Source organism: Bubalus bubalis, chromosome 14, assembly GCF_019923935.1.
Source record: "Bubalus bubalis isolate 160015118507 breed Murrah chromosome 14, NDDB_SH_1, whole genome shotgun sequence".
Classification (NCBI taxonomy): Eukaryota; Metazoa; Chordata; class Mammalia; order Artiodactyla; family Bovidae; genus Bubalus; species Bubalus bubalis.
The window spans coordinates 59,320,419-59,340,698 of record NC_059170.1 but is presented as its reverse complement, the minus strand read 5'-3'; the positions used below and the strand labels follow the sequence as shown (position 1 = coordinate 59,340,698).

Sequence of the window (20,280 nt, the reverse complement as noted above, 5' to 3'; positions counted from 1 at the left end):
CAGGCTGCCATGGTGCTATAGCTCATTTCAAGGACGGAGACTTCCCTGGTGATCCAGTGATTAAGATTTTGCCTTCCAATACAGAGGGTGCAGGTTTGATCCCTGGTTAGGGACCTAAGATTCCACTTGTCTTAGGACCAAAAATCAAAATATAAAATAGAGGCAATATTGTAACAAATTCAATGAAGACTTTAAAAATGGTCCAATTGAAAAAAAATCTTAAAAAAAAAAAAGGATTGCACAACTATAGCACAAAAATTATCTAGGTGATTTCTGCACACTAGCTGTTTTCTTGTTTGCTGTGGTTCTGTTTTTCTTGTGGGTTTTCTGGTGTTTTTTTTTTTTTTTGCATGTATTCAGGGAGAGTCTTGCTGGCTTTGTGGATTGATGAATGCACAATCCTGATATTTTGCTTTTTCAACCTCTTCCTGCCATGTCAGGAGCACCTCATTCGATTTTGTAATTGTTTCTGATCCTTTTCAAGTTAAAGCTGCTTAACTCGCCCTTCAGCGGCGTATCAAAGTTGGCTGCTGGCGGCTGATAGGTATTATCAGCGGCTGCAGATCAGAAAGTGCTTCATCAAATCAATGCTCTGTGGCTCTGGACGGGCAAGCACATGGGTATTTCCTTCTATCACGGTGATGGAACTTTAGGAAGAATTAACTAATTTGCTGTCTGAATGGGTGTCTTTGATTTGAGGCCTTAAAAAACTATGCTAATACTGCCTTTCATCTATTTGAAATCTTGTATTGAAATTTCCCCAAAACTCTAAAAGAGTTGAGCACACAATGTTAGACTTTCTCTAAATGCTGAGTGAGTTGAGTCAGAATACACAGTATGTTAATTTGATTTCTTTAATATTTACTAACATGCTGTTCAATAAATACACATATGACATGTGAGAACAAAACATTTAAAAATATGGATACAAAATGAGAAACTTGGGAAACAACTATAAGATTTTTTTTAAATACGATTTCTCCCAAATGATTAGAAAATTTCCCCAAGTAGATTCCCTGGGACACAAATGGTTCCCTGGGAAAAAAAAAAAAAAAAAAACCAAAGACGTTAAATTGTTCAGTACATTTGGAAGACAGTGCATACTTTGTTTCTTACTTGGAGAGATGCGATGCATATTAGCATGTAGTGGAATCTATAGCCCTCTACAGCAGGAGATCTGGGTTTTCCTCAAGGCCCTTCTTTCTCAGATGTACTTGACCCTTGAAGATTTTATTGGGTGATACCTTTTAACATCTCACAAAAACTGCCATTTGGGAAATGCAGGCAGTGAAAATGGAAAGAAAGACAAGCTTCAGCTTTCAGATGTGGATTCTTCTACTAGAGAAATTTTGAGAATGTCATTCTCTGCAGTCAGGATTAGTGAAGTTCAAGCCTATGAAAGAAATTTGGGGGCAGTGTGGAAGAATAGCGGGGGGATGTCTGTACTGATATGTACCCATCCGACAGCCTGGTATGTAGTTTGGCCAGACCCATGCCTCCCCCTTGGTGGCACTCTCTGTAATTGGAGAAAAAATCCTGTGTTCCCCTCCCTCAACCAAATGCAAAAGAGGGGAACAAAGACTTGTGAAAACTGAATTGTTGTTTAGTCACTAAGTCGTGTCCAACTCTGTGTGTCCCCATGGACTGTAGCCCTACAGGCTCCTCCATCCATGGGATTTCTCAGGGAAGAATACTGCAGTGGGTTGCCATTTCCTTCTTCAGGGGATCCTCCTGACCCAGGGATTGAATCTGTGTCTCCTGTATTGGCAGGTGGACTCTTTACCACTAAACCACAGGGAAGTTACTTACCCTCTTATTTATATTTCTAAGAATTTTGATGTAGCAGAGTTTTTTTTCCAAAGTAAATCACATTTTTGTTGTTGTTCATCACTCAGTTGTATCTGACTCTTTGTGACCCCATGAATTGCAGCACATCAGGCTTCCCAGTCCTTTACCATCTCCCGGAGTTTGCTCATACTCATGTCCATTGAGTCAATGATGCCATCCGACTATCTCATCCTCTGTTGCTCCCTTATTCTCTTGCCATTAATCTTTCCCAGCATTGGGCTCTTTTCCAATGAGTTGGCTCTTCACATCAGGTGGCCAAAGTACTGAAGCTTCAACTTCAGCACCAGTCCTTCCAATAAATATTCAGAGTTGATTTCCTTTAGGATTGACTGGTTTGATCTCCTTGCTATCCAAGGGACTCTCAAGAGTCTTCTCCAGCTCTCAGTGTCATATCTTTTTGCCTTTTCATGCTATTCATGGCATTCTCAAGGCAAGAATACTGAAGTGTTTTGCCATTCCTTTCTCCAAGTAAATCACATACATAGGTTTTTTTTTCCTTAATGGGAAAATATTACTTTTGAGTATTCTGTTGTTAACACAAGTCCAAATGCCCAATGCACAGGGAAGCCAAACAAACTGAAATGTCAAGAGTTGGGGGCAGCAAAATGTTTATTGCTGGGCCATGCAAGGAAACAGGGTGGCTCATGACCTAAAAAGCCTGGAGCTCCCAGGAAGAGTTTGGGCAGTACTTTTAAAGAAAGCTGGGTGAGGGAGGAGGGTCATAGAGTCTGGGATCAGCTTGTGCACTGTTCTCTGATGTGACGGGGAACAAAGTGGTGTCACAGGGTTGGTTAACTTTATCAGTCCTTGGACTCCAGGAGGCCTGGGGCTATGTGCTTAGGGTGGTCAAGTAATTAAGATCTTCCATTTGGGGGGAGATGAGGGTTTTGCATGTGCAAAACAACTCAGGAAATTTTGCATTGAATACTATTTTCCAGCTACTTCAGAGAGGAACTAAAGGAGAGGATGTGGGGGGAAGGCCCCTCAGGGTCCTGCTCAGTTACATTATAATCCATCAGTTTCCACAGGCCAATTTCTTTAGACCTATAGAACAAGAGAGGAATTTATATATGTCACAATTGATTGCCTTGTATTTGTTTTGAATGTGATATTGCATTTCATGCCCTATATGCTTTCCCCACCCCCTGTGGTTACGTCATTCGTAGGGACTATTCCATAAAATTAGATCGCGGTCCTTTAACGCTGGCCAAGCCAAGCTGGAAGCAAGGTGTGGGTGTCAGTTTTTATTAGCACCTTTGCTTAGATAACAGGCTTCCAAAAGGAAAAGGTGACAGGGCAGAGTTGAGGAAAGCTCAACTATATGTCAGTAGATCAACATCTTGAGTTTTCAAAGAGGTTGTCTGTCTTTCAGCTGTCTTTAGAGGAGGGAAATGGATCAGGATTTCATAATCTTGAATTCTTGGTCCATGGCCCCTTGCCAGCTTCCTCCCAGGACCCTGCCCAGCTTTTAGTCTTACCAGCAGGCTTGTGATGTGCTCCCTCTGAAGGGGCTTTTTAATCTGGAAGAGGACACTGTCCCCCTTGTTGAGACGGAGTCGGGAAGGATATTCCTGGGCCCCTTGGAATCTCATTCAGCCTAATGTACTTGGAAATGAACTCGCTTGTCAGAGAACAATTGACAAAAGAAAGAAAAATCTCGATTAAATTTTGAGTCTAAAAAAAGCTGCTCTTAATCACTTCTTAAAATAGCAGTACTCTTTCATCACTAAGCCCACAAAAATGTGCAGGCCTGAAATTTGGTCAGCCTTGTTTCAAAGATATGCTTATAATGTCTGTGCAGCCGTTCACCACCTAAAATAAAACAAATCAAACACACACACACACAAACCAATTAACTAGGGAAAAAAAGATGTTTCTTCATAAGCCCGTTCCTACAATTCCTGGTATTGTTCAGGAATAATACTAGCTTTCTTTCCAGTGGAAATATTTTACTAAGAATTTTTAGCATTCAGGCAAATCTCCAGACCAGAGATAGTCTAGGACCGTGGTATCATGTCTGTGCCCTCAAATGAACAGTCTTCTGAGACACCCATTGTAATTTTATTTATTTATTTTTGGCCGTGCTGGGTCTTTGTTGCTGCTGGGGCTACTCTCTAGTTGCAGTGCACAGGCTTCTCATTGTGGTGGTTTCTCTTGTTGGGGAGCATGGGCTGTAGGGTGCAGGCTTAGTAGTCGTGTTGCTTGGTCTTTGTTGCTCTGTGGCATGTGGGATCTTCCCGGATCAGGGATCAAACCTGTGTCCCCTGCATTGGCAGGTAGATTCTTTACCAGTGAGCCACCAGGCAAGCCCTGAGATACCCATTAAATAGTTCTATCAGTGGGGACTGTCAAGGATGACCCAAGCTTGAGATGCTTCTACTGTCATTTCTCTACGGCCAAATTAATCTGCCACCTCAAGGGCATCCAGCCTGTGTAGAAGGGAGAGACCAGAAATCTGCCAAAGTTAAGGTTACTGGAACTTGGAATTACCAAACAAGTACAGATGGATAGATGGATAAACAGATGCATACATAGATGGGGCTTCCCAGGTGGCTCAGTGGTAAAGAATGCTAAGGGAAATGAACTTAAACCATGAACCTAGAGAAACAGCTCTGTTGGGACAGAGGTTTAATTTTAAAGAAATCTTCATGGCTCAAGCAAGGGTAGCAGTGATGGCTGGTGCCCAGTGGAAGTGGTGCTGTTTTCTACAAGTCAGGGACAAGCTCTGTCATAACCACAAGTTTCTACCCACTTAGATGGTGGGATAGCACTGTGATGACTTTGGTAAAGTCTTCCCAATCTCCATGATGCTCTCTCTTCTTATCCCCATGCTTCACTTTCTCCCTTTGCCCCATAGATCGCTTAAGGTAAAATATCTGGAGGGCATATTTAATATTATTTTAAATAATGTTTTTGTGTATGACCATTCCTTTGATAATTTATATATCATATTTTACCCTTGGTAATGAAGTTCTGACCACAAAGAATGCTACTGAACGGTTTCATTCGTTTTGGGGAGAGACAGTGTGTGTGGGATTTAAGTGCAAACCCGACAGCCAAGGATTGAAGGTGACCCCACAACTTCCCTTCTGGGTACACTGGAAAGTTGTTAACTCTCTGTGCCTCAATTTCTTCATCTGTAGGAGAGAGAGAATAAGAGCACTTTTCATAGGTTGTGATGAGAATTAATGTTTTTAAAGTGTTTAAGACAGACCCTGGCACATAGTAAACATTGCATAAATATTTTCCTATTAATTAAGATACTCTGCACATGTTTCTATATTTCTTTATCTGGAAAGGGAGGGTGTTGGGGATTAACATTGTTAAGCACCTACTATGTGTCAGAAACTGAGCTAAAGGCATTTAGATTGCTTTACTTAATCTGCATGATAACCTACAATTCAGATATTACTCTTCCTTTACAGATTAAGAAATTAAGATTTGCAGAGTTTAAATTGGTCACCATCATGTAGCTAGTGAGAGGTGAGCTGGAACTCAAACCCAAGACTACCTGGCATGAATACCTTGTCCCATTTTTATTTGTTCCCTTTCATCTCATTCCCAGTTCTTTTTTATGATACCCCCCTTGAAATGATTTTCCATTTTCCAGTGAAGAAAACCTGATGTACTCAGAATGTCCAAACCAGAATTTCTAACTCCCGTGAAAACTGCCTCTAAAACTATTAGCTTCATTTTTTTTCTGCTACAACATAAAACAAAGAGTAATGGCATGAAAAATATGACTTGACAACGTCATTTATATTATAATTTTCCCCATATTATGAAGTTTATCCCTAAAACAATACCCTTTATGGCAAAATTTAGCTTACTTTTGTTCTATTGTCAACTGCAAAAATTACATTTTAGTTTTTTGAGTTTCTTTGTGTTCAGAGAGCTTGTGAGCAAATATTTCTACACAGAAGAAAACCCCAAACTGAGAAGATTAATTCATAGTAAGTCAAATCTGATGCTAAAGTAGTTTGATCTGAGATTACCATTGACTACAAATTGCCATCTGTGCTTATTTGTTAAAGATGTCAAGTCTAATTAATTCAGTGGACCCAGTATTTGACAACCTCTGTTAACAGGATTTGCAGAATACATACTGGTATGTTAATTTTCAAATTAGAGCTGCTAAGTGTTTGTTAGTTTTGCAAAAATAGCTGCTTCCATCCTCTGACCAAACTTTGAAAGGCCCAAAAGGGGAAAAAAGTGATCATTTATTAAAGATGTTCTATGTGCTAAGCACTGTGCTGAGTACTTTGACACACGTAACCCTAAGTCATCCTCCATACTTTCCTGTAAGGGGGCAGTTATTAGATTCTTCAGTGAAAAAAGCGTTCCAGAAAGCTTTTGTTTCAGACTCCATGAGATGGTATAACTCTGACTTGAGCCTTTATGTTCAAGACTCATCATTAACATGTAAGGACTTCCTTGCTGGTCCAGTGGTTAAGACTCCATGTTTTCACTGCAGAGGGTACAGGTTTGATCTCTGGTCACACAACAAGGATCCTGTGTGCTGTGCAGGCAGCCAAAAATAAATAGATAAATAAATAGAAGTAAAAGACTCATTATTAACATGTATTTGCAGACCTGATACTCCTTTTCATGTTCTAGGGGGAAATAGAGGACAGAAAGAAGGAATCACCTTGTCACTCATGTGTTTCCCAGTCACCTCCAATGGTCAAAACCCTTAAGTCCTTCTCAGGAGACTCATGTCCTTGGACAAAGGCTAAAGGAAGAAAGCCGGCAGACTGATCTTGTTCGGGTTTCGGTCAGGGAGGAATACTGTCTTGGGTAGAGGCAACAGAAAGTGGAAAGGAAGGGACTGGTGCGCCACTTTTTGTGAACAGGATCAGAGACAGAACACTGACAGTAGAAGGCAAAACCTGGGCTCGATCAGAACTGAAAGAAAGCCTTGGCCCTGAACCTGTTCCTCTTCCCCTAAACTTCCACCCAAGGCCTACTTCATTTTGCATATTTCCCAGCACCCCACCATTAGTCCTGTGGCTGGAGCCCCTACACTAGTTTATAGAAGCCCCCCTGAGTGTCTACGTTAGAGAGGGTCTCCCCATTGTCAGGCCTCAGAAGTTAGAAGGGACAGCTGAAGAGGAAATCCAAGCCCCACTGCAGTAGGGAAATAAAGTGCTTTTCTGATATCTCAGCTTTAAAAGGAATTTATTTCCCATGGTATAATTGTTAGAAATGGTGTACAGACTCTGAAGTATTATTGGAGTTAAGCTCCAGCAACAATTTGCAAGAAATGGTTTTGTTTTGTTTTTATGAACTGGCCTGGGAACCTAACAACTGCAAACAACATAATTTTCTAAGAAAGTGTCTTCCCAATTTCCTATTTAAAAAAAATTTAAAATATGTCATAAGTTGGGTCTAGCTTAAAGTTGATGAACTATGGGAAGTACAATCAAAAGAATCTTAAAAAATTCCCCAAACAGGGGAAATAAGAATGTAACAATTGAATACAATAAGTGAAATTAGAAATGGTTCACAAAAGGAGATGCTAAAATTGGGGCAAAATGGAGGAAAAAAACTTAGTGTACTTTGAAATGATTAAGTAATTTACAAAACACATTAATCTTAAAATTTCTGACATTATGAAATCAACCCTAAATATTCATCGGAAGGACTGATGCTGAAGCTGAAGCTCCAATACTCTGGCCACCTGATGCGAAGAGCTGACTCATTAGAAAAGACCCTGACACTGGGAAAGATTGAAGGCAGGAGGAGAAGGTGACGACAGAGGATGAGATGATTGGATGGCATCACTGACTCAATGACATGAGTTTGAGCAAACTCTGGGAGCAAACTCTGGGAGACTGTGAAGTACAGGGAAGCTTGGAAGTACAGGGAAGTCCATGGGGTCACAAAAAGTCAGACTCGACTGAGGGACTGACACAACAATTAGCATTTATCTCAGATAACATACATCTACCATGACATAAAATACACGTCAAATATATGAATCTCTTTATTCATTTACTCATATTCTTTTATTTAAAATTTTATGGATTTATACTGGACACATGTGCAAATGTGTACTATGGTTTTTTCAGAAACAAATTTGTAGTATTAAATATGCATCAAAGTTCTTAAATCATGCCTCTTACATTTTATAATCTTTCCATATCCCCATTATCCCCATTTTACTTTTGTAATTTTCAGGATTGTCTGAACTTTTGCTAAGTGAAGGTTTTCTTCTATATTTTTATTTCTGGGTTTCTGCATTTTACTGGACCTTAAATTTATTTATGTACAGTCATAAGCTAAAAGAAAAAAAAAAAATCCTTGCTTACTTTCTAGGCAAGGTATGGTAACTGAGGAAATACTTGCTGTTCCTTTAATATTTTTCTACATAACTGGATCTATTTTAGCAGTCTGAGCTATTGCAGCTATTATGAACTGAACAATGGAGGAAGGCCAATTATTCCAAAGCTGAATTTAACTGTGGCTCACCTTATACAGCTATCGCTCTTCAAAATCAACTACAATCCAACATGCATTTTCTGAAGAATTCAAGAGGCAGGCAGATCAACACCATGAAACAGCGTCATTTTAAAGTGTAACATTAGACATTAAGAATCTTGGACCATCTGTGCTGCAATTCTGCTTCTTAGAGTTCCTGGCCAGTGGTACTCTTAAATACATTTTAAAAATGCAGATTGATGGTTAGGAACTATATCAAAGAATTTTTGTTCATAAAAATCTTCTATATGAGAGGCATCTTCTCATATATGCTGTGTATTCAGTATAAATGAGTCCTCCCAAAATTAGCCTCAAAACTGGCTTGAGCAAATAGCTGTAAGAATTAGGGGAAGTGCATGTGCTAAGATGAAAATCCAAATGAAAGGTACCAGTTGAAAGAGACTGGAAAATTAGGTAATAAAATTCAGTTTAAAAATAGCAAGTGGGTAACATAGACTGCTGATATGGCCTCTGTGTGTCCGGGGTTGATGCCACTGAGGCAAACCTGATACCCAGGAGCTCCTAAGGTAACTGATTGACTTCTCTTTGCCGTAAGAAAAATGGCAGCTTGAGTGATGTTTGTCTTCAGCACCTCCTTACTTTATGTGACTCCTATCATTGCTCATCTCAACATCTTATTTCAGTTTCCTGAGTGCTTGGGATCCCTCTGCTTCTTCCATCCTCTGGTAAGTATCCCGATCTTTCTTACCCATCAAAGCGTATCTGAAATGCACTCAGTTCCCTTAGGGCACATCTCCCACTGAGGTAGCAGCATAGCATGACTTGGGAATCAGACAAGGCTTCCAAATTCTGCCTTGGATACTTACTGTGAGACCTTGAGTGATATATATAACCCTTTTGAGCATCATGTTCAAAAGTAAAATGAGCGTAATAGTGGGAGGAGCTAACAAGATTGTTGTGAGTATTACAACACACAGTATATTTGAAGTGCTTGGTATTATATCCGAAAAACAGTGACGGTCTAGTAAATAAAAGATACTATAAATGATTTGATAACATACAGTAAAAAGAACCCAGACTTTTACATTAGGGAAAAATCTAGCAAAAAAGGTATCAATTCAGTTTAGTTCAGTCGCTCAGTTGTGTCTGACTCTTTGCGACTCCATGAATCTCAGCACGCCAGGCCTCCCTGTCCATCACCAACTCCTGGAGTTCAACCAAACTCATGTCCATTGAGTTGGTGATGCCATCCAGCCATCTCATTCTCTGTCGTCCCCTTCTCCCCCTGCCCCAAATCCCTCCCAGCATCAGGGTCTTTTCCAATGAGTCAACTCTTTGCATGAGGTTGCCAAAGTATTAGAGTTTCAGCTTTAGCATCAGTCCTTCCAATGAACACCCAGGACTGATCTCCTTTAGAATGGACTGCTTGGATCTCCTTGCACACCAAGGGACTCTCAAGAGTCTTCTCCAACACCACAGTTCAAAAGCATCAATTCTTCAGCGCTCAGCTTTGTTCACAGTCCAACTCTCACATCCATACATGACCACTGGAAAAGCTTTGACTAGACGGACCTTTGTTGGCAAAGTAATGTCTCTGCTTTTGAATATGCTATCTAGGTTGGTCATAACTTTCCTTCCAAGGAGTAAGCTTCTTTTAATTTCATGGCTGCAATCACCATCTGCAGTGATTTTGGAGCCCACAAAAATAAAGTCTGACACTGTTTCCACTGTTTCCTCATCTATTTCCCATGAAGTGATGGGACCGGATGCCATGATCTTCGTTTTCTGAATGTTGAGCTTTAGGCCAACTTTTTCACTCTCCTCTTTCACTTTCATCAAGAGGCTTTTTAGTTCCTCTTCACTTTCTGCCATAAGGGTGGTGTCATCTGCATATCTGAGGTTATTGATATTTCTCCTGGCAATCTTGATTCCAGCTTGTGCTTCTTCCAGCCCAGCATTTCTCCATGTCCAGTTCTAACTGTTGCTTCCTGACCTGCATATAGGTTTCTCAAGAGGCAGGTCAGGTGGTCTGGTATTCCCATTTCTTTCAGAATTTTCCACTGTTTATTGTGATCCACACAGTCAAAGGCTTTGGCATAGTCAATAAAGCAGAACTAGATGTTTTTCCGGAACTCTCTTGCTTTTTCCATGATCCAGCGGATGTTGGCAATTTGATCTCTTGTTCCTCTGCCTTTTCTAAAACCAGCTTGAACATCTGGAAGTTTACAGTTCACGTATTGCTGAAGCCTGGCTTGGAGAATTTTGAGCATTACTTTACTACCGTGTGAGATGAGTGCAATTGTGTGGAAGTTTGAGCATTCTTTGGCATTGCCTTTCTTTGGTATAAGTACTCTATAAGAAAAATTACAAAACTTTATTGGGAGAAAGGAAGGAAGATCTAAATAAATGGAGTGATATGCCATCTACATGGATTGAAAGAGTTGACATAGTAAGGATTTAAATTTTTCCCAAATCAGTCTCAATATTCAATGGCATCCCAATTAAAACCCCAAGAGACTGATTTTCATATTAGCCAGCTGATATTAAACTTTTAAAGAAATAAAAAATTCCCAAGAATATTCAAGACACACTGGAAGAAGAGTTATGAGGAAAGAGGATTTCTTCTGCCAAATATCAGTCATGACTGTGTGGAATTATTGCAGATAAAGAGACTCCTGAAAAAGAATAAGGATACCCAAAACAGACTCAGGCATAAATTGATATGATTTGTGACTAAGGAGGTAGTCCAGAACAATTGGAGAAATGATGATCTTCTTGATAAATAATGCTGGTATAACAGTATCTAAATGTGAAAATAAGGCTTCTATGATGGCTCAGTGGGTAAAGAATCTGCCTGCAATGCAGGAGACACAGGAGATACGGGTTCAATCCCTGGGTCAGGAAGATCTCCTGGAAGAAGAAATGGCAACCACTCCAGTATTCTTGCCTGGAGAATCTCATGGACAGAAGAGCCTGGCTGGCTACAGTCTATTAGGTCACAAAGAGTCAGACACAGCTGAGCAACTGAGCACAGCACAAATATGAAAAGAATCAAACTGGACCCCTTCCTCACACCACACACAAAAATCAGCTTCATGTGGATTATAAATTTAAATGTGAGAACAAACATTTTAAAATGCTTAATCAAACTCATGAAAAGGCACCACAAATAGTGTGAAATTATAAGCCACAGAAGGAAATGATATCTGCAACATATAATCAACATAGATTTGTATCCACAAATCAATTAGAAAAAGGCAGACAACGCAATGAAAAAAAGGAGCAAACGTCTTGAATAAGCACTTCACAAAAAAAGGAAATCTAAACAATGAATAAGAATATGCCAAGATGCTCAAGTTCATTAATAATTGGAAAGTACAAGCCGAGATCCTAGGGCACACACAGGAGTGCCAAAATTAAAACTTTGATAATAACAAATGTTGGCTGGGATGTGGAGAGCTCTCATACACTGTTGGTAGTCATAGAAATTAGTACGATTACTTTGGAAGACAGTTTACATTTTCCAGTAAAATTGGAGCTACACATACTTCGCAACATAGCAGTCCTACTCCTGGATATATCCCTAGAGAAATCCACACGACTGTGTCTCAGGAGATATATAAGAGTGTTCCAAGCAGAATTCTGATAATAATCTTCAACTGTAAATGAACCAAATGTCCATTAACAGTAAAATGGCCATAAACATTAAGTGAATGACTAAATCGTGGTACATCCATTAGCACATTGCAATTCTACAACAATGTAAAAGGAGAAAATAGAGGGTTTTTGGTGAGGAGGAAGAATCTTATGAACACAATACTGATCAAAAGAGCAAGGCACATAAGAATGCATACAATTTATTTTTAATTGATATAAAATTGAAAAATAAGAGCAAGCACATTTCATAGGGAATAAAGCTATAAGGAAGCTAGGAGGGTTAGGACTACCCTAGGAGAGCTAGGACAAAACCTCCCTCCAGAATAATCAGGGCAGTGGTCACCTCTTTGAATTGGAAGAGTGTCACAGTGGGGACTTCAGAGGAGCAACCAATATTTCATTTTAAATCTTGGACATGGGTTATAAGCATATTTACTACATAATTATACATTCCAATGTATGTTTGTGTCCTTTTTCATTCTTCTTTGTGTGTGTAATATGTCAAAAGAAAAAAGAAAAAAAATATGCCCACCAGAAAGAGAATCATGGTGGTACCATTTTAGAATTAAAATAAAGTGCTGTTATTATCCAGCCTCTGTGCTTTGAGCATAAAACCTATGTCATGCTGACATATTGAGCAACTTTACAAGTGTCATTGACAAACAATATTTGATGTTAAATAGCAAGATAACTTACATAAATTAAGCACTTACTAGGTCCCAGGCAATGTGCTAAGGGTCCAACACACATGAGCTTATTTAATCCTCTCCATAATGCTGGGAGGTAAGTGTTATGATTGTTTTACAAATGAAGGTAATGTATGTTTGTCAGAAAAGTGTTTGTGTAAAGTCTCACTCAGATTGAGGAAATGGCAGAGGTGAACTCCAACCCAGGTCAGTTTGACTGTCCAGCTGGCTTGCTGAGCCATTGTCCTGTTTTCCTCCTTTGTGAGCATTTAGACTTGGTCATTAATAACAAAATCTTATGGATTAAAGATCTAAATGTAAGACCAGAAACTATAAAACTCCTAGAGGAGAACATAGGCAAAACACTCTCCGACATACATCACAGCAGGATCCTCTATGACCCACCTCCCAGAATATTGGAAATAAAAGCAAAAATAAACAAATGGGACCTAATTAAACTTAAAAGCTTCTGCACATCAAAGGAAACTATAAGCAAGGTAAAAAGACAGCCTTCAGAATGGGATAAAATAATAGCAAGTGAAGCAACAGACAAACAACTAATCTCAAAAATATACAAGCAACTCCTACAGCTCAATTCCAGAAAAATAAATGACCCAATCAAAAAATTGGCCAAAGAACTAAATAGACATTTCTCCAAAGAAGACATACAGATGGCTAACAAACACATGAAAAGATGCTCAACATCACTCATTATCAGAGAAATGCAAATCAAAACCACTATGAGGTACCATTTCACGCCATTCAGAATGGCTGCGATCCAAAAGTCTACAAGCAATAAATGCTGGAGAGGGTGTGGAGAAAAGGGAACCCTCTTACACTGTTGGTGGGGATGCAAACTAGTACAGCCACTATGGAGAACAGTGTGGAGATTCCTTAAAAAACTGGAAATAGAACTGCCTTATGATGCAGCAATCCCACTGCTGGGCATACACACTGAGGAAACCAGAAGGGAAAGAGACACGTGTACCCCAGTGTTCATCGCAGCACTGTTTATAATAGCCAGGACATGGAAGCAACCTAGATGTCCATCAGCAGATGAATGGATAAGAAAGCTGTGGTACATATACACAATGGAGTATTACTCAGCCATTAAAAAGAATACATTTGAATCAGTTCTAATGAGGTGGATGAAACTGGAGCCTATTATACAGAGTGAAGTAAGCCAGAAAGAAAAACACTAATACAGTATACTAACGCATATATATGGAATTTATAAAGATGGTAACAATAACCCTGTATACGAGACAGCAAAAGAGACACTGATGTATAGAACAGTGTTTTGGACTCTGTGGGAGAGGGCGAGGGTGGGATGATTTGGGAGAATGGCATTGAAATATGTATAACATCATAAATGAAACGAGTCGCCAGTAAAAAATAAAACAAAAGAAAACAAAATCTTGATCATAACAAGATGACTGCTATACAGAGATGGTTCCTACAGCCTGGCATTCATTCCCATAGACATCTACACGACAAGCTCCATGTTGGACTTTGTGGCTACAAAGAGGGAAATGACACCAGCCCTGCCCTCGGAGCTCCTGATCTGGGAAGAGTCTAGTAAGTAAACAAATAAACAAAGCAGTAGTCTATGGGTTTCTAAAGTAGAGTGAGGACACTCAAGGCTGGAAGAAGGAAATAGATAACGGTAAGAGAAGATGCTTTAAATCATATCCTTTTAACCAACCAACCAACCTTCTTTATTACCTATCCTTCTTTATTACCCACTTCTATACTTGTCTCCTGGAGAAGGCAATGTCAACCCACTCCAGTACTCTTGCCTGGAAAATCCCATGGGCAGAGGAGCCTGGTAGGCTGCAGTCCATGGGGTCGCTAAGAGTTGGACACGACTGAGTGACTTCACTTTCACTTTTCACTTTCATGCTTTGGAGAAGGAAATGGCAACCCACTCATGCCTGGAGAATCCCAGGGACAGGGGAGCCTGGTGGCCTGCTGTCTATGGGGTCGCACAGAGTTGGACACGACTGAAGTGACTTAGCAGCAGCAGCAGCAGCAACATACTTGTCTCCAATTACTTTGGAGCTAACTTTATCCCATAACTTGCTTTTTAACTGGACTCCAAGTTTTTCCATTCTTTGTTTTAGAAGGTGTGATTTTTTTGGTTCCTCTTCTTTCTATCCTCACGCCCCCCACCCCAGCTCCCACACCTCTACTCCCTTCCTGCTCCCTCTCCTCTGCTTCCTCCTCATTCAGCTTAAGTCATACCTTGTCCCTTAATGCCTCGATCAAGTACACCTTTCTCTGTAAATCTCATGACACCCCTCCCCCCTACTCTGGAAGTGAGAATGTCAGAATCTTTCTGACATTCTTCCACTTCTTATGTATGTTATTTTTATAGTATTATCACATATTTACTCTTGTATCATAATTTTTTATGTGCATGTTTTGTCCCCCCTGCTACAGTGCAAGTTCCTTTAGCCCAGAGACCACGATTAATTTCTCTTTGTGTTCATCTGCCTTGCGAGATAGAAATGGACACATAACCATAGCTGAGAGGTATTTTGGCAGCAACATGACTGAACTTTTAGGTAGTTGAATGGGTCTTCTGGAGCAAAGGTATCATAAATACTGTAATAACAGCTTATATTATGTTAATATTTTAAGACATTTTTAGATGGGACCAATGGAATCTACAAAGAGGGATGGTATTCATCGGTGAAAGACTATTGAAATTATTTATGAAAATATTTTCTCCTTTTTCAGGAAACATCATTTATGAAGTAATAGCCAAGTTTTCACAAGTATAGAATACGGAAAGGATGGCTAATCACCATTGATCTATGTTACCCTGCTCATGAATTCGACCATTAGCAGCAATAATTATGGAATTTAGAACATACTATATGTTACATAAGTACCACATTACTTTATATTTGTGATTGTTTTATTTTTGCTTGTAATATGGGATAAAGTCACTAAAATCCTTCCAATATTCTGCATTGGAAATTGCTTCTAATTCTGTTTCTCAAGTGGATTTCTCTTCATTTCTTTATTACAGCTTTTTCTGTGTTTTTCTCTATTGGAAAAGTTTTCCAGCTACTAGACCTACAGGGTAGGTAGAAAATTTGATGAAAATTTATGAAAGCTTGATGGCCTTTAGAGATCTTGCCTTGAAATTTCCTTTTGTTTTTTAAATGTTTGGTGTTAAATGGTTCCAAGGGAGCTGCACTGTGTAGCTACCCAAAAGTTCAATGTAACACACTCAAGTTAACTGCTTCAGAGGTGTACATCCAAAAGAAAATGATTGATAGAAAAGATGCAACTTTTAATGAAGGCCAATAGGAAGCTAGCTGCAATTCCAAATTTCTCATTTCCCTGATGGTATCTGGGGCCACCTCACACCTTCTCCCTGGAACCATTTGAATTCCTTCTGTGGTTCCTTCTGGGAGATCATAGCTCTGATCTCCCCTAGCCTCAGCCTCGTACATGGCTGTTGCCCTCATGAAACCATAGACCAAAACTGGATACTGTCTCTTGGTTGGGCTCTTCCAGAGATCCCTTGGGATTATCAGTGGGTCTTTAAGGAAATACAAGAAGAGAGGTAGGTGCAGACAGCAGTCCTAGGTCTGGGCCTCATGGCAAATAGGAACATTTTCCATATATAACATCATTCTGGTGGCTGACCCAGAAGAAGCGCATCTGCTTTTTGCAGTGGCCTCCAACCACTTTTGATCCTTCAGTGGTCAAAAAAAATAGAGCATGTCCCCAATATATGTATTTTCAATGTATGCAAAAATAGAAATGAAGAAGCAATGAGATAAATAAATAAGTGCAAATAAGAGCTCTACTATTTTTCTTCTAATGTCACAATGGATCATCTTATAGACCCCACCTTGGGCATCACTGCTTGCATGGTGATCCACTGTTGCATGGTGATCCACTCTTCCATGGTGAAGGGTGTCTCAGCCACCATCTGTCTCTTCTGCTGCTCCTGGGCTAAGAGCTAATATCTCTCCATGTCATGGTTCCTTCTACCATAGCTGTGTGTCTCTCTACTTTGCCTCCTTTAGTGCCGATTCACTCTGGATGCATCATACAAACTCTGTTAAGTAAGACTTTGGCTTTCAATGCAGGGGGCCCAGGTTCGATCTGTGGTTGGGGAGCTAAGATCCTACATGTCTTGCAACCAAAAAAAAAAAAAAAACAAACCAAAAAACTGTAAAACAGAAGCAGTATTGTAACAAATTCAATAAAAGCTTTAAAAAAAGAAACAGGTTCACTACTCCATGTGGAACTCTTCTCTGGACAGAGCTTTCCTGCCAGGTCCCAAGAGGACCGCTGACCAGCTTAGATAGCTTTGTGGAATTGGGAGTTTGGCCATGGTGAAGCCATCTACAGCCTGGGTTATAGATCTATGATTATAAATCCTGATGCAATTCTTCCTTTCTTGTTTGGTCCGCAGCTTCAAACAACCCCCAACCCATCAACTGCAGAGCCACAATTTGTGTATGATGCCCACTAAGGGGAGGCCCCCCTACTTCTCCCGATGTCCCCAGTAAAGAAACACTCTTCCAATCCACTTTTTGTTAATAGAAGTCCCTTGCCCTGGGAAGGAAATACAAGTTTTCAGGATAATCTGGCACATCTCAGGGTGAGTCCTCTTGGCATACTTAACCCTTCTCCAGGAGGTATTAGGGTGAACCTTTGCCTACCTTTCCCTCCTCGTTGAGAATTTTAGATCTAGGACCACCTGGTAGCAAGAATTTTTCTGGGTCTTCTTTTTTCCCAGAGCCTATGGATATTTGTCCAAACTGCATCCATGCCACAGGGCTCAAGGTGTATACATGTGCTGTGTGTCCTGGAGAAGATGAGGCTGCTTCCGGCTCTGCTCCGTCTGTGTGATGCAGGGAGCATGGGGCTAAGAGCCTGGGCTCTGCAGCTGGCCTGCTGGGGTCCATGGTCCAGGGTCAGCCACACATTTGTGCCGTGATGTTAACACTTATCTCTTTGTGCATTGGTTTCCTTCTCTGTGAAATGGCAATAATAATAGAACTTGCCTCATAGGATTATTGTGAATTAAGGTACAAATGCTGAGACTTCCCTGGTGGTTCAGCAGTAAAGATTCTGCCCTTCCAATGTAGGGGACGCAAGTTCTGTCTCTGGCTGGGTAACTAAGATCCCACATGTCCCATGGCCAAAAAATTTTTTAAAAAGCCCAAATCAAACAAACAAAAACCCTCTATGCCTGTGGTGATAGTTGCACAACTGTGTAAATATACCAGAATTCACTGAATTGTGCAAGTCAAGCAAGTGAATTGTATGGTATTTAAATTATAACTCAATAAAAAATTTAAAACAGATACAAATGCTTATTACAGTTAGCATTCAATAAATTCCTAAGAGGAATAATAGCTTTTGTGTGGTTTTTTTTCCAGACTATGAGGGCTTATTAGACTTCTTGCTGAAACCACCAAAGATGAACAAAGCAGATGCATGGACTTAGTTACTTGTAAAACACAGGAACAGCAAGCTGGGATAGGCCTTGTTCACTGCTCTGTCTTCAGTTCCGAACCCTATCCCTGGTACAATGTAGACACTCAATAAATATTAGTTATTGGTCTAGAAAATGTTAGGAGATACACTTACATAAAAGTAAGTATTCTTTAATGGATTTTAATAAATTTTTCTCTGCTGAAAGAAAATGCAGTGATGCTAATAGACTCTGGGAATGTGCAATAAGGGTCATTTCCATTTATTGACTGCCTCCCTCTCCCCCAGCCAGATATATTACATAATACACATAAAATCCTCAGAGGCAGGTATTAGTGATCACATTTCACCAATGGGAAACTGAACTTCACATAGTTTGTGACCTTCATGAGGGTGACAGGGCTCTAGGTGACAGAAAGGGGATGTGAACCCAAGCTACACAGATGGCTCTGAAGTCAGAGACTTTTCTGTTGATTTATTTCCCAGTGGTGAGGACAGCTCAGAGGAAGAGCTGCTCTCTAGTGCCTCAAGCATCCAGAACTTTGAGATGAAGAGCCAGTCACTCTGGGATATAGGGTCTTCATGCTTCCTAGATATGTCATGTAATCCACCCACCATCATTGAGTTCCTAAACTGGTCATCAGAAACTGATGTTTATCCAATCAGAATTAAGAGGCAGACAAATTTCTACACTAAATTCAAGTGCTTGATGAACTTTTCACCATAGGCTTGTCTTGTTTGATATTTCTTATCCTAAAAAATGCAGAATTTAGTTGATACATCACACAAGAAGGATCAAAACTCAGAGATGTAAAATATATATGGGGGAGCCAGGAGAAAACTGCAGAGAGTGTAGAATGGGGTGGTTAATTTCAGGCTTTCATTAGCATCTGCAAAAAAAAAAAAAAAGTTAATGCCTACTTACCTTCAAACCAAAGGGGAGTTTGCAGGAAGCATTATTTAATGTTTTTAAAAAATAGGGTTTTAAATAATTAATATAAATGCTAAAAATAGCTAAGCAATAAAACCCTTTTAAATATTTTACCAAAGTATATTGCTCACATGCCTTATATTCAGACTGTGTCCTGATTTGGATATTTCATGTTTCTACAGTTTACTTTGTATATCACTAATCAAAATTAAATAGTGTCTATGCCTAATTACATTGATCATTTTTCGCATACTGCAAAGAGAATGGAAATCTTGGAAATAAATGCTTTTGCTTGGAATTAATTCTCTCTGAAATAATACACTGATGAGTGATTTGTTGAGATAATATGATATAAGTGGTTGCCACTGGAATTAATTAGGCTTCCCTGATAGCTCAGTTGGTAAAGAATCTGCCTGCAATATGAGAGACCTGGGTTCAATCCCTGGGTTGGGAAGATCCCCTGAAGGGAATGGCTACCCACTACAGTATTCTGGCCTAGAGAATTCCATGGACTGTGTAGCCCATGGGGTCACAAGGAGTCAGACACGACTGAGCAACTTTCACTTCACTTCACTGGAATTAATGGGATGAAATGAAACTGGAAAATTTGGGATGAATATTCAGAAAATAGAAGGTTTTAAACTTTTAGACTGTGTGAACTTCTTGGGGAATAGGTAAAAGTTCTGGGTATTTATATTAAGCCCCAACACCAATATGAGACTATTCAGCAGGAAAGATTTCAGCCTTTCTAAATACCACTCAAGAGTATTATGAAGCATCTAAGTCCCTTAGATCCCAAGCAAGACTTTGATATCTCTGATAAAAAAACATTGAATTTTAATGTACCACAAGTAATTATTATAATTTCCTTTAGAAGTATAAATTGTCTGACTGTATCTACTTCGAGGGAAGTGGAAAGTATTAGTCCCTCAGTCACGTCTGACTCCTTGCAACCCCATGGACTGTAGCCTGCTAGCCTCCTCTGTCCATGGGATTCTTCAGGCAAGAATACTTGAGTGGGTTGCCATTTCCTTCTCCAGAGGATCTTACCAACCCAGGGATCAAACCTGGATCTCCTGCATTGCAGGCAGATTCTTTACCGCCTGAGCCACCAAGGAAGATTTTTTTTTTCTTGAGAAACTATGATCTGATCTGTGTGGGGCTGTAGAGCTGAAGGCAAGAACTTGACCTCTCTGGGTGAATTTGCTCAAGGATCTCTTGAGAATCCTTAAGGCACAGAAACACAAA

General features: G+C 39.9%; 1 long non-coding RNA gene across 1 annotated transcript in view; it reads left to right on the top strand.

Annotated features, from left to right (window-relative positions):
* Window positions 1–20,003, top strand: part of LOC102397734 — a 133,496-nt gene extending 113,493 nt beyond the window's left edge. Inside the window, exons 7-11 of the long non-coding RNA XR_006544631.2 lie at window positions 8,973–9,014; window positions 14,115–14,210; window positions 15,375–15,723; window positions 17,074–17,262; window positions 18,047–20,003. This is a non-coding gene — a long non-coding RNA (uncharacterized LOC102397734). The remainder of the gene's footprint in view (window positions 1–8,972; window positions 9,015–14,114; window positions 14,211–15,374; window positions 15,724–17,073; window positions 17,263–18,046) is intronic.
* The last annotated feature ends 277 nt before the right edge of the window (window positions 20,004–20,280 follow it).